The sequence below is a fragment of the Nicrophorus vespilloides genome, unplaced genomic scaffold (genome assembly GCF_001412225.1).
Source record: "Nicrophorus vespilloides isolate i.1.1-1 unplaced genomic scaffold, Nicve_v1.0, whole genome shotgun sequence".
Classification (NCBI taxonomy): Eukaryota; Metazoa; Arthropoda; class Insecta; order Coleoptera; family Silphidae; genus Nicrophorus; species Nicrophorus vespilloides.
Window position 1 is genome coordinate 42,245 of NW_017095521.1, and position 12,578 is coordinate 54,822.

Consider the following 12,578-nt stretch of genomic DNA (forward strand, 5'->3'; position numbering starts at 1 on the left):
AATATTAAGACTATAAAAAATATCTTAATATTATTTTAACAAACATATTAATTTCATTCAATAAATGTGTAATTACACACAAACTGAGCAAAACTGTAGTCGTAATTTGTGATAAATAAAGGCAAGTTAGTTATCTCATTGAAATTCCGTTGGATACGTTTTACATCGCTGAAAGTCTTGCGGGTTTATGCGAATTAAGTTTTAATAAACACGCGCAGCGTCGCTCTCTATATATATAATCCCGTTTTAAGTATATAATTGGGAGCAGCTGAAGGATTTCCTCCTTTGAAACAAAGCTTTTATACTTATATAGTCTGTAGTGTATGGCGGTGTGGCGCGCAGTTCCTTGAGGTATTTTCCTCGAGGAATCAAAGGAGTCCCTCGACAACCTCGATCCTCGACATCTCAAAAGAAGGATGAGAGAGCAGAAAAGGAAGGGGGGGGGGTTTGAGATGCCAGAATCGGTTTGATTTTAATCGTAATTACATTCAAGATGTAGTCGACAAACGAATGATTTCTTCTTTTCGTTTATTGTTAGACGCCAATTCTCGATATATAAGATGAAAAGAAATGTTAGGTAACATAATTTACTGCTTATAAAAAGCAAGCAAATGTTGTTTAGATTTTGTACAAAATTGGTAAATGTATACAGTTACTAAAAAATCATTTTCACTTAATAATTTTGAGTACCAATAAAAATTTATAATTTTTGTTAAAATCATACTTTGTTGTCTGGTAACTTTATACATTTACTGAATTTTATTCTTCTATTTTGTTTTTGATTTATTAATTCGCATACATTTTAATCAAATTGCAAACAGGAGGATTAAATTATTTTAAAAATGTGAAAAGCTTTTAACCTTCGTGTGTTTTTATTATATTTCCATCAGGACTTTTGCGCTCAGAGACAAGTATTTATTAGCTCGTTATTCACAAAGGACAAGAGCATTGTAATACGTTGATTTAAAACCAATAACCGGTCTCTTAACAGCCTCCATGTCGTTACATTAAGTGCCAAAATGAACACATCTTTTAATTATCACCGCACAGCTACCAACGTTAATCTTCCCATTACACAAGACTTATTACATGCATCAAATGTATCGCATTATTTCGCAGATATTTTTACATACATTTAACTACATTTTAGTCTCTTATTATTAACATATATTTAGACATTTATTTCAATTACAAAGTCCTGATACATGCAAATTTCAGTTTTTTATATGAAATTTTTAGATAACATGATTAAAAACTATAATTCGATGACTGCGTCTGTAATAAATTTTCCATAAGCATATTTCTTTTATATAAAAAAAATGGGCGGATAATAGAGCCGCTACTTATAATAGAGTTAAACATAACTATAATCTTATTTATCCAACCTATAGTATTTTTTTTTCATTATAATATAATTATTACAAACTTATCAATTTATTACGTAATTAAATATTTCATTTTTGGTGATATTTTGGTATAAAATTAAATGAATTTACGCTTTGTTTTTCTGCTATTTCTATTATAATTTTAGTGTTTTCAAATATCCTTAATTGTGATGTAACATTTCAATATATTATTTCTATTTCTATTTTTTAATTCGTATCTTGGAATGAATGGAACAAATAAAAATTTATTCATAATACGCGCACTTATTTATCCAATTATGTCTAATTTGTGTGGCCGCAAATGAATAAATTTAATATCTCCGTGACCTTTACGCTTTGAAGCGTGATTTCGTCCGATTTCAAACGTGGTTTTGCTGTGAAAACATGTTGTTTTTCATTGCGTCCGTTATTTGTTGCATTATCTTTCATGTAGGAACCTAAGTGTTCTCATTTATTTTTGTGTGTAAAAATACATACAATTTAAATCATCGAACGTTTATTTATATAAAATATGTATGCGTTTTTATTATTTAGATTTTCTTGCATTCTTTTAATGTCAATGACAATAACAGTTTGTTATTACGACGAGTTATTAAACTCATCGGAAACGACAATGCAATAACAAAAACATGTTTGTTTATAACGAACGATGCGCTCATTCCCCGTGATCAACTGTTTGCAAATATTCTGTATACAGCAGCAATTTACTTAATTACTTTATTACAAAATCATATAACTTTTATTCACCAAGATTTTTAGTAACTTATTTTTTTGAAAAATTATTTGCAAAATTTTCTCTGAATATGAAATTTATATCTACTGAAGTCGTACAAAGTCAACAAAATATTACGTTTTTTAATGAAAATATCTGTGAGTTTCTTTATTTTGTTATAATTTTATTTTTTTTTTGTGTATAATGTTATAATTAAATTATAGGTGTTTGGTTTGAACTAAATCGAATCAATGAGTTTGATTATATCAGAAGAATTAAATGAATCCGTCTCGAGCGTGTGCACGGTGCTCGAATTACAGGAATTTACACGGACACGAAGGGCTTAATGATGCGCAAGTAAAAAGCCGTCTCTTTGCGTAAAAAGCACGCGTCGCAATAATCGCAGATATTAAACGGAACACGCCAACATCAATAATAAATATCGAATCGAAATATTGAAATTGCGGAATTCGTTGTTATTTAACCACAAGTTCATCAATTATTACGTACAGAATTTTCAATGCGACACGAAATTCATGAAGGTTAAATATGCATTCCATAATTAATATTGCTGCATTATATATGTAAATAGTTTCAATAATTTTTGTTATTACCTTTTTTATCCTAAATGTTTCAATACAAGATAGGTTAGAAGTTGGATGATGTCAACATGTCAAATGTCACATTAAAGTTGAGTAATGTCAATGTCATATCAAGGTCGTATTAAGGTTTAGGGTCCACAACATCAGTTGACAAGATAACTTAACGAGAAAATATGTATTTTTTAATACTAATTCCAATATTTATTCGTGAAAACCGTAGGCACTAAAAATTATCATAAGTTCTAGACATTGTGTCATTGTTATATTGTTTCTGTAACGTCACGTCAAAGTTCAGTAATGTCAACGTCATGTCAATTCAGTAACTACATTTCAGTAACATTTTTGTTGTTGTTTGTTAATTATTGTTATTATTCAGTGCAATTCGTGCTTTAAGAAACGTCAAAGTTGTGTCAACATTGCGTCAAATCACTTTACATTTTGTTTACGTTACGTCAATTGTCAAATATGAATTGACAGTGAAATGACGTAAAGCTGACGTTATTTTGACGTTTCGCAAAACGCGCAAAGTTCAATAATGTAAACATCACGTCAAGGTTCAGTAATGTCATTTCAGTTGGATTTATTTATTTTTGTTATTATTCTGTGAAATTCGTGCTTTAAGAAACGTCAAAGTTGTGTCAACATTGCGTCAAAACACTTTACATTTTGTTTACGTTACGTCAATTGTCAAATATCAATTGACAGTAAAATGACGTAAAGCTGACGTTTCTCAAAACGTGTATTGTTCTGAATCGACATTATTACCGCACACAGAAAAATCCGGATGTGTGCATCAAAGTTCAATAATGTAAACATCACGTCAAGGTTCAGTAATGTTATTTCAGTAACATTTATTTATTTATGTTATTATTCAGTGCAATTCGTGTTTTAAGAAACGTCAAAGTTGTGTCAAAATTGCGTCAAATCGCTTTACATTTTGTTTACGTTACGTCAATTGTCAAATATTAATTGACAGTAAAATGACGTAAAGCTGACGTTATTTTGACGTTTTACAAAACGTTTATTGTCATCATTATCGCACTGACTAAAATGTGCTTGAAAGTTCAGTAATGTTAACTTTAAGTCAAGGTTCAGTATCGTCATTGGACGTCAAAGTTCAGTAATGTTAATTCCAATCAGTCTCTAGTTTTGCAACAGTTATATGAATGTCATTTAATTATTAGTTGCAATTTTGGTTAGACAATAAAAAAAATGACATAAAGTTGTCAAGTTTCTTAGAATATCATAACTAAATTGTTTTTCTTTTGTTTCAGGGATGGAATTCCATTCTGAGAGCTGTGGTGTCGTGCATCTAGAAGAATTCACACTACTACTACAACAATCGTCGTCGTCGTCGTTTCGTATTTTGATTATGTGTTTGTTTTTGTTTTCTCCAAGAGAAAATTAACGAAAATTAAACTGATCGGTAATCGTTTTGGATCATCATCGTCGACCGTTCTCTTCGTTGTGGCAACTGTTGAGACAATGTAATCTTGTTATAATATGATCTCGTGTTATGCTCATAATAATTGTTTGTACAGAATTTACACAAGGAAGAAATGATATATTTATACATATATATATATACACACAGGCGCGCATCTATGAAATAAATAAAAAAAAGATAAATAAATTGGTGACTTTCGGATGGATTTGGGATGGAAAAATAGTGTTCGTTTGTTTTATATATATTATTATTATTAATTTTGTAATTAAGTTTCTTGGTTTATACTTTTCGCAACTTGCGTTTTCGTCCTCCCGTCCTCCCTGTAAATTTATTTATGTGTAAATTCAGGACGGAGGACGCGAACGGCGAGAGACTGACAAAGTGAGAAATAGGGAAACTCTACGTGAGAAGTGGAATAATGCTTTTTATGTCTAATATTAACAAATAAGTGTTGAATATTTTTAATTGCAGTCATATTTTTTTTTGTTTTTGTTTAATATTATCATCATCCAGTCATTGGTGCCATTACTAGTTTTATTATGATTTCTCCCCTCTTTCTTTATATATTTTTGTTTTCTGTCCTTAATATAACTTCTTGTACGTTTAATCTTATCAAGAATCATTAAGTTTTTAGTTTCGTTTGACGCAGTTTTCTCCAATTCGTTGTTTCATTCTTTTAATTTAACATTTAAGGCCAGAACATATTGCATATAGGAAGAAGAAGAAGAAAAAAAGAAGATGAAATGAATTGTAAAAAAAAACTATATAAATAAATATATATACTTGTAATATAGGAGACGCAGATGTGGGAAATTATTATATTTTTAATTTGTTTAAAAGGCGCGAAAATTGAAAATAAAAAAAACCCAGAAAATGTAAGACGAAAAACAATGGTAAATTGTAAAAAATATTGAAATGTGCTCTCGTTTTCTTTTGTTTTTTTTTTATTTCTTTTGGGTCGCAAATGTACACATAAACCATACGTTCGTACATTCTGTAATAAATGAAGCAAAAACAAAAAAAAAAGTATAAATAATAACTGACGTTGTATATAGTGTTTAGATGTTTAGGTGCTTTCATGTACCTTTTTTTTTGTTAATTTAGTTTAGATCATATTATTATTATATATATAAAAAAATATTATAATTTCTAATTTTTATATTCATAAATTCATTTGTATTCTTGTCATTTCGGTACTGGTCATAAAGCACTTCGGAAGCATGTTCTGTTTTTATTTTCGTCTTTTCGCATCGCGTTTCTCCGTCCTCCTCATTTTTATTTGTTTTTATTTTTGATCATTTCGAAATCCTTTCGTTCTTTTTAAATCCTGCGTTGCATAATGAATATACATTTTTCGGAAAATAAGGTTCGTTTTGCTCGCATCATTTCAACTGGGAATAGCCAAAAAAAAACAACAACAAGAGGACGACGGACTCGCGTTTAACGAACTTAACAACAACAAAGGCTCATCATTTTATATTTTGTTTAGTCAACTTGTCTTTATACTATTATTAAATCGTAATTATATTAGAGAAAAATATATATATTTAAAACAAAAGAAACACATTTTGCTGAAAAAAAATAATGAATTATTTAAATAAATCGTTACTTATTTGTTTTTTTTCTCTTTCTTTATTATTATTGTTATTATTCAGCTCAATTCGCGATTTGAGAAACGTCAAACTAATGTCAACTTTACGTCAATTGTCAAATGTCATCTGTCAAATGACGTAACGCTGACGTTTCGCAGAACGCGTATTGCTCAGAATTGTCATCATTGTCGCAGAAGAGCAAAATCCGGAGTGTACATCTATTATTGTTCATTTTATTATTTCCATGTTTTTTTTTAATTAATTCAATTTCTCTGGGATTTACATTATTATTCGCTTTCCGGAATTATTAACATTATTATTTCTCTGTCAACCCTCTACATATACAATTTTTTTCTCTCCTCTCATTAATTTGTTTTCTACTGTAACATTATTTTCACAGGCGATGGATTTATTGTTATTTTTTTTTGTTTTCTTTGTAATTTGTTAATTAGTTAGGAATATATAGTGAAGGATCGGTGGATTGGAACGAGATGATCCTGACGTGCGCAATTCACACACACACACACTTAGTCAATTATTATTTAAGTTTTCCGCCCCTTCTCAACAATAACAACAACAGAAAAAAACATTGATGATGAATAAGAAAACGTGTATAATTTATATTTATATACATACGCATTGAAACGAAGATTAAAAACTATAAAAAGAAAGGTGGATGTGAAGCCCGCTACGTGTCAATTTTTTACATAAATAAAAAAATATAAATAAATAAATCTATATATATATATATTAAAAAAAATGAAATTGTATGTACCTATGTAATAAGAACAAAAAAAAATATTAATAATTATATATACAAACATATATGATGATGATGAATGAAATACATGCGAAGTGAGTAAAAATATTGATGTTGGAGAAACACTGTTTTATTATTATATTTACACATATATATATAATCTATACATACTTCCTTTCGTTTTATTATTATTTTCTTTTTCTCTTTTTATTTTGTATAGTTGTACATTTATTCTGTTCTTCCTTAATTATTGATTGCTCTTTTTATTATTTTTATTTTATCTCTCTCTTTTTTTTAGTTGTGTTGTTTGTAATTTAAATTATTATTATAAAATAAAACGAAAATGAGTACCTTAGTTCTTTCGAAGCTGTCCCAGTTGGCTTGTCTTTAATTTTACTTTTTGTCCATATTTTTTTTACAATCATTTATTTATTTCATTAAAATAAAAAAAAACAACTTTGATGAATTGATCAGAACATTAAAGATACAGAAAAAATGATACATCTTGATCTACCTATAGTTTTTGGAGATTTCAAAGTTATATAAAGAAATGCCTAAAACTGTGTATTTATAGTTTATTGGATATTCTTTAAAGGTAAGTATGAAAATTTAATTTTTGTGTGCTCTTTATACTTTCTCGTGTATTTCGTAAATCTTTCATGTATTTTCAAAGTGCGATTTATTTTATACGGTAAAGAGGTACCTTCACCGCATAAAAAAAGTTTCTCTAATGTATTGCACAAACTTATTTGTTATATGTAAGAATTTATGAAAATTTCGAATATTTTTTTTGTGCGATTTGTTTCATGCGTACAAAAACAGGTTCTACTATATACAGAAAACCCTCAGTTGACGAACTTTGTGAAGGCTGTTCGATATTGTCTGTGTCTTGATTACATTGGATAATTATTTATTATGTTTTAATAATAAAACATCAAATTTCTTTTGAACAGAGAGAGAATAAATAATTTAAAAAGAAAACAAATTTAATGTTGAACATCCCTGTGCTCTTATCCATATTGCTGTAACACGCGTTCAAAGTTGAAAAACTGAAATAATAACGTTCGAAAAAGCAGTGTTTTCACATTTCATTGATTTACTCGAAAACTCGAAATAGATAGAATGAATCCAGTATATGCATATTAAAGCTGAATGTTTATCGCGTTCCTTTTATGAAATGGAGGGGGAGGGATGGCGCCAAATGATTACATACTTTTGAGGGAGGCGTAGTAACATCAAGTTTGGAAACCACTGATCTAAAAGAAGTGCCAAACAGGCAAAGACAATCAGCATCGCAGAGTAGTATAGTGTTACAGGCTCTGTATGCTGACGAAGAAGGGGAGCGATTTTAGTGTGGTAAGAATCCCACACTACTCTCCCAGACTCCCGTGGTCTACAAAAAAAAATTAAATTTTGTAAAAATAGCGTTATTTTTGAATATGAGTTCCATCGAGAAACCAATGCAGTGCAGACATCTAGAAGGGAGACAACGTGGGAGGTTTGAATAGTTCCGATCCATCGATTTTGATCTTCAAAACGAATCACGTAGCTGAAAGATGCAGTGGAAACCTTAAACTATATGTGAATTATCAGTATGGTTTGAGGTTGCTATTCCAACACACGGTGTTTAGGTGCTGCAGATGGCTTAAAAGGAAACACGAGGCAGATGCAGAATTGGGAGTCTTGCTATAGTCGAAAAATGTTGTTAGGGAAATGCTGATAAAGTGCTACTGCCTAAAGAAGAAAACGAGCGGCAGTGGAGGCCAGGACTGACATAAGTAGTCTAAAGGAAGTAGAGACGACGAAGAAGAGGAGAGGTTTTAGTGCGGTAGAATACCACAGTACCACGACTACACCCTTAGTCCCTATATAAGGTTTCCTTACCTCTGCATATTTAAGTACTAGAGTATAAGTATCTTGTTATATATCGCTTAGAAATTAGGTTTAAATAAATAAAATGAAATGTATTCTTTGAAAATTGATTTTGTTTGTAAATAATGATTAAGTACACTTTTTTTCATGCTATTACCATCAAATTAGGTGTGTTTCTTTAATATGTTTGAATGATGAAATTAGTGATTTTTTGGGTAAAGAAATTTATCTTTAATTAGTTGTAAATAAATAACAATAATTGACTGAGATTTCAATGAAAGAATTAATTAAAATATTAAAATTTTAATTTCATTAACATAATCAATTATTAATTAATACGCAAATACTTTTTGTTATAATAAGTCATAATAAATTTAACAATTTTAAAGTAATCTAATAATGAAAGATCATATATGTTAAAAAAAAAATGCATTAGAAACTCAAGAATTATTAATATTGGTAAAGGAAAAAGAAACATTTTTTTTTGTTTGTAAAGAAGGGAGATTAATAATAAATTGTGTACATATAATGATTAGGCCCATTTAAAAATCCCTTAGTACTTTTTAATAATGTATCAACTCACGATTTTTACTTCATAATTTTACAAACATTTTTTTTTAAGAGAAATGATTTTAAATAATTAATTGATTTCCCAACAAAAAAAAACATAATTCTTTTAAAATATATTTAAATAACTGTAACATTATGTAACGTTTATAATTACATGAAAATTAATGGAGTTTGTAAAGTGGTAATTAAATATTTCTAAGTAATTAATTGTTTTATTAAAAGATAAATAAATAATGTATACTAATTATATGTATGTATTTTTAATACACAGTTAATTTTTGCTCTGATAACGAAGCTTCGATATAACGAAGTTTTTATTTACAATCTATTCTACTTAACATTTATCAAATCTGTTCGCTGTTGACATTAGAAAGTTGCTGACTAATGGCACCATTCCATAACGTTTGTATATAATATTTATTTATTTATTCTTTACTTAAATCTAAATTGGAGATCCAAGGACTTGACTTGATCTTCTAGTTGTCACGCCATTATCGAGAAGGTATACCGCCAACGGGTTCATATGAGAAACAAGCCTGTTCGTGTATTTTTTGGAGAAATTTTTTGAAACCTTTTCCACTGTTTTTATTCCAAAGTCCTGGTGCAGTCTCTTATTGGTGATGTAGCATGGTACACCCGCGATTCTTCTAGCACATTTAGATTGGAATACTTGGATTTTTTTAATATTAGTTTTCCCCAAAATTGGATACTGCATGTCCAAACTAGTTTTAATATGACTTTGTACACTAGCAACTTGTTCTCCAAAGTCATCTGCGAATTTGTGCACAGAAAACAATACATCTTTCTAAATTTTATTACTAGTTGTTTACGCATTGCCTGGATATGGTCCTTCCAAGTCAGTCTCGTGTCCAGCTGCATTCCCAACTATATCACCCTTGAAGATGTTGGAACTACTTTGTTGTTGAGTTTGACTGGAGGAAGGTGTCTCGTTTAAGGTAAAAGTAACATGCACCTATTTCGACTGGTTTATACCAATTCGCCATTTCCTGAACCATATTTGGAGCAGATTAAGCTCTCCTTGAAGGTGTCGAGATGCAATTATGGGTCTTTCGTCTGATGCCATGATTGCTGTGTCATCTGCAAAAGTTGCCATGATTATTTTCTCTATTGCTGGTATATCTGCAGTGTATAGGACATATAAAATTGGCCTCAAGACACTACCTTGTGGAACGCCCGATTCGATGGGACTCAGATCAGTTTGTGCTTCCTCCAATTTGATAAAAAAAGCAACATCATGTTTCCAAAACCTGAAGGGGGAAAGTTTTCAATTAATTTTTGTTTGTTCTAATTTAAGAATGGATAGTTTGAGTAAGTCAGGTGGTTTGTATGTTGTTGCGCCTCCGTGGATATTTGTGCCAGAGCCACACTTAAGGAACCAAAGAGTCACATGCGGCTCTGGAGCCGCACTTTGCCGACAACTGAACTAGTCCATTAACTTGTCCATGCGAAATCGAAACTGGTAATCTGGTATGAGTGCCTTTTCGTGGATTATATCTTGTAGTCTCTTAAGGAATAGGTTTTATATTACTTTCCAACTTTTCTACGAAAACATAATATGAAAAAGAAATTTGGATTATGAGGTTGAAATTTATGGAATGCAAATGATGAAGGCTTTTCTTGGAAGATTTAGAAAACATGTTAGCAACGAAGACAAAGAAAATAAAGATGTTTCTGTCAAAACAATGTTAACCACTAAATATTTAAGAAGGTGTTTAAATAACTTTAAAATTGAATTAAGATGTGTATGATCAATATATAAGGATTTGGAAATTATGCAAATTTGTCTCGTACTTATAAAAGTTACGAAAATATATTTAGGGTTGTAAATTGTAAAACGGTTCACCCTATATATAAATACTTTAGTTGGAATCGTTCAATATGTTGAGGGTATTGATAAAAATCAATTAAAAAGAAGATAGGTGGAGAGGGAGGTTAAAAATATGAGGCGCATGAGGGAGGACCATGCGAAAAGTTTCATATCAGCAAAACTTAAAGCTGAAATATTGGTACTTTAAGAGCGTTTTATCAAATATAACGTTTTATTATATTTCTATTGCGACCGAAAACTGCACTCGTTTATTACCAACTCCAAACGGCCCATGCACTTTCCGCCGGGATTTATTGTATGATAAAAACTAACATATCTTCTTAGGTAAGGGAAATTCCTTTACCACTCTTATTAGTTGTAAAGATGCGAGTTTTATTGTTTTTAATGTCCTCCATTTTTATATTCCAACATTCCTTTTTTTTTGCACTCGCGAATATGGATGAAGAATGCAGCAGCTATTTCCCTCTCTCCCACGCCGGTTCGCAGCTTCCTGCATCTCCCATACATTAAAACATCAAATATAAACCGGCGGATCTCATTTAATATTTTATAGTTTTATTTACTCGTTCGTTTTTGGGAATCGCTGGGAACACGGCAGATAATAGGCAAAATGCACCATTAGTTTGCAAACCAAGAGATTCATCCATCCCGATTCCATCCAACGTCTTCGTAATTTCTTTTCCTTTTTGTCTCTTTTTCTATGCGGCGCCGGCAATCATCAGTCAGCGTCACTTCCGGTACAATGCCGGAACACCCCCTTTGTTCGGATTCCCTCGTCCCCCCTTCAAAAACCCGGTTTTGCGGAAGAATTAACGCGCGAAGCTCTAATTAATAGTCCAATTGAAAAGTTGCTCGATTTTTTAATGGACGGCGATTTCTCTTCGAGGCCCGACCTCTTCAGAATTTAAACTTTTTCGATAGGATGTTTGTGTTCTTTTCTTTTTCGTGTTGTTGGGAGGGAGGAAAATTTTCGGTGAACAACATACGCATTCACTCATAGCGTTTGATTATAAAGGATGCGCGGACCCCGCGGCTGTTTTCATTCTTTTAACGAATTATTATTTTTTTTCCATCCACCCTCATACTGACTGTTTCCGTGTGCGCCCTTCTTGTATCAGCCCAACTCCACTCACGAAATATAAGCTAAATGTAATCAAAAAGGCACCTTCCTCGTGTTCCATTTCCTTACTCTCTTTTTTCTTTCCTTTTCAATACACAACAAAAGGTAATTCAATTAGAACAGTGAATTAAAAGAACGTTACTTCTAATCAAATGCAATCATTTAATGCTTAGTTTTTTCTTTAAATTAAGAAAAGATATTTGGATAAAACGAAAGAAATTTCAGAAAACTATATTAGTTTCTTAATTTATTTAACAAATTCTTTCATTTTCTACAACCCATTAGCATCATAAAGTAATTTGATTGTAGCACTAACTTAAAAGAAAATTACATATAATCAATTACTACTACATTTGCTAAGATAAAAAAACACCTTCAAATATAGCAAACGAATATTAGTAATTTTTCTCTATTATTTTCAAACAGAAATACTTAAAATACGAAAAAAATATAATTTCCTATTTGTAAAATTATAAAAAAATTCTATTTTTTTTAAACAAATCAAATATTAATCATAAACAAAATATAGAATAGAATTTAATTAATAAATAATCTTTCTGTTAATATTTATGTGAACAGTGAATGTTTATGAAATTTTATTTAATTTATGTGATTTAAGTTTTATGATTCAATATGAAAATTTAAAAATTATTATAATTATAAGCAAAA

The 12,578-nt window shown here is 30.2% G+C and overlaps 1 protein-coding gene across 2 annotated transcripts in view; it reads left to right on the forward strand.

The window, feature by feature from the left end:
* Window positions 1-5,245, forward strand: part of LOC108568043 (forkhead box protein O-like) — an 18,922-nt gene extending 13,677 nt beyond the window's left edge. For both annotated transcript variants that reach the window (XM_017928944.1, XM_017929029.1), the window contains exon 5: window positions 3,974-5,245. The gene's annotated coding sequence lies outside the window, so the exon portion shown is untranslated. The remainder of the gene's footprint in view (window positions 1-3,973) is intronic.
* The last annotated feature ends 7,333 nt before the right edge of the window (window positions 5,246-12,578 follow it).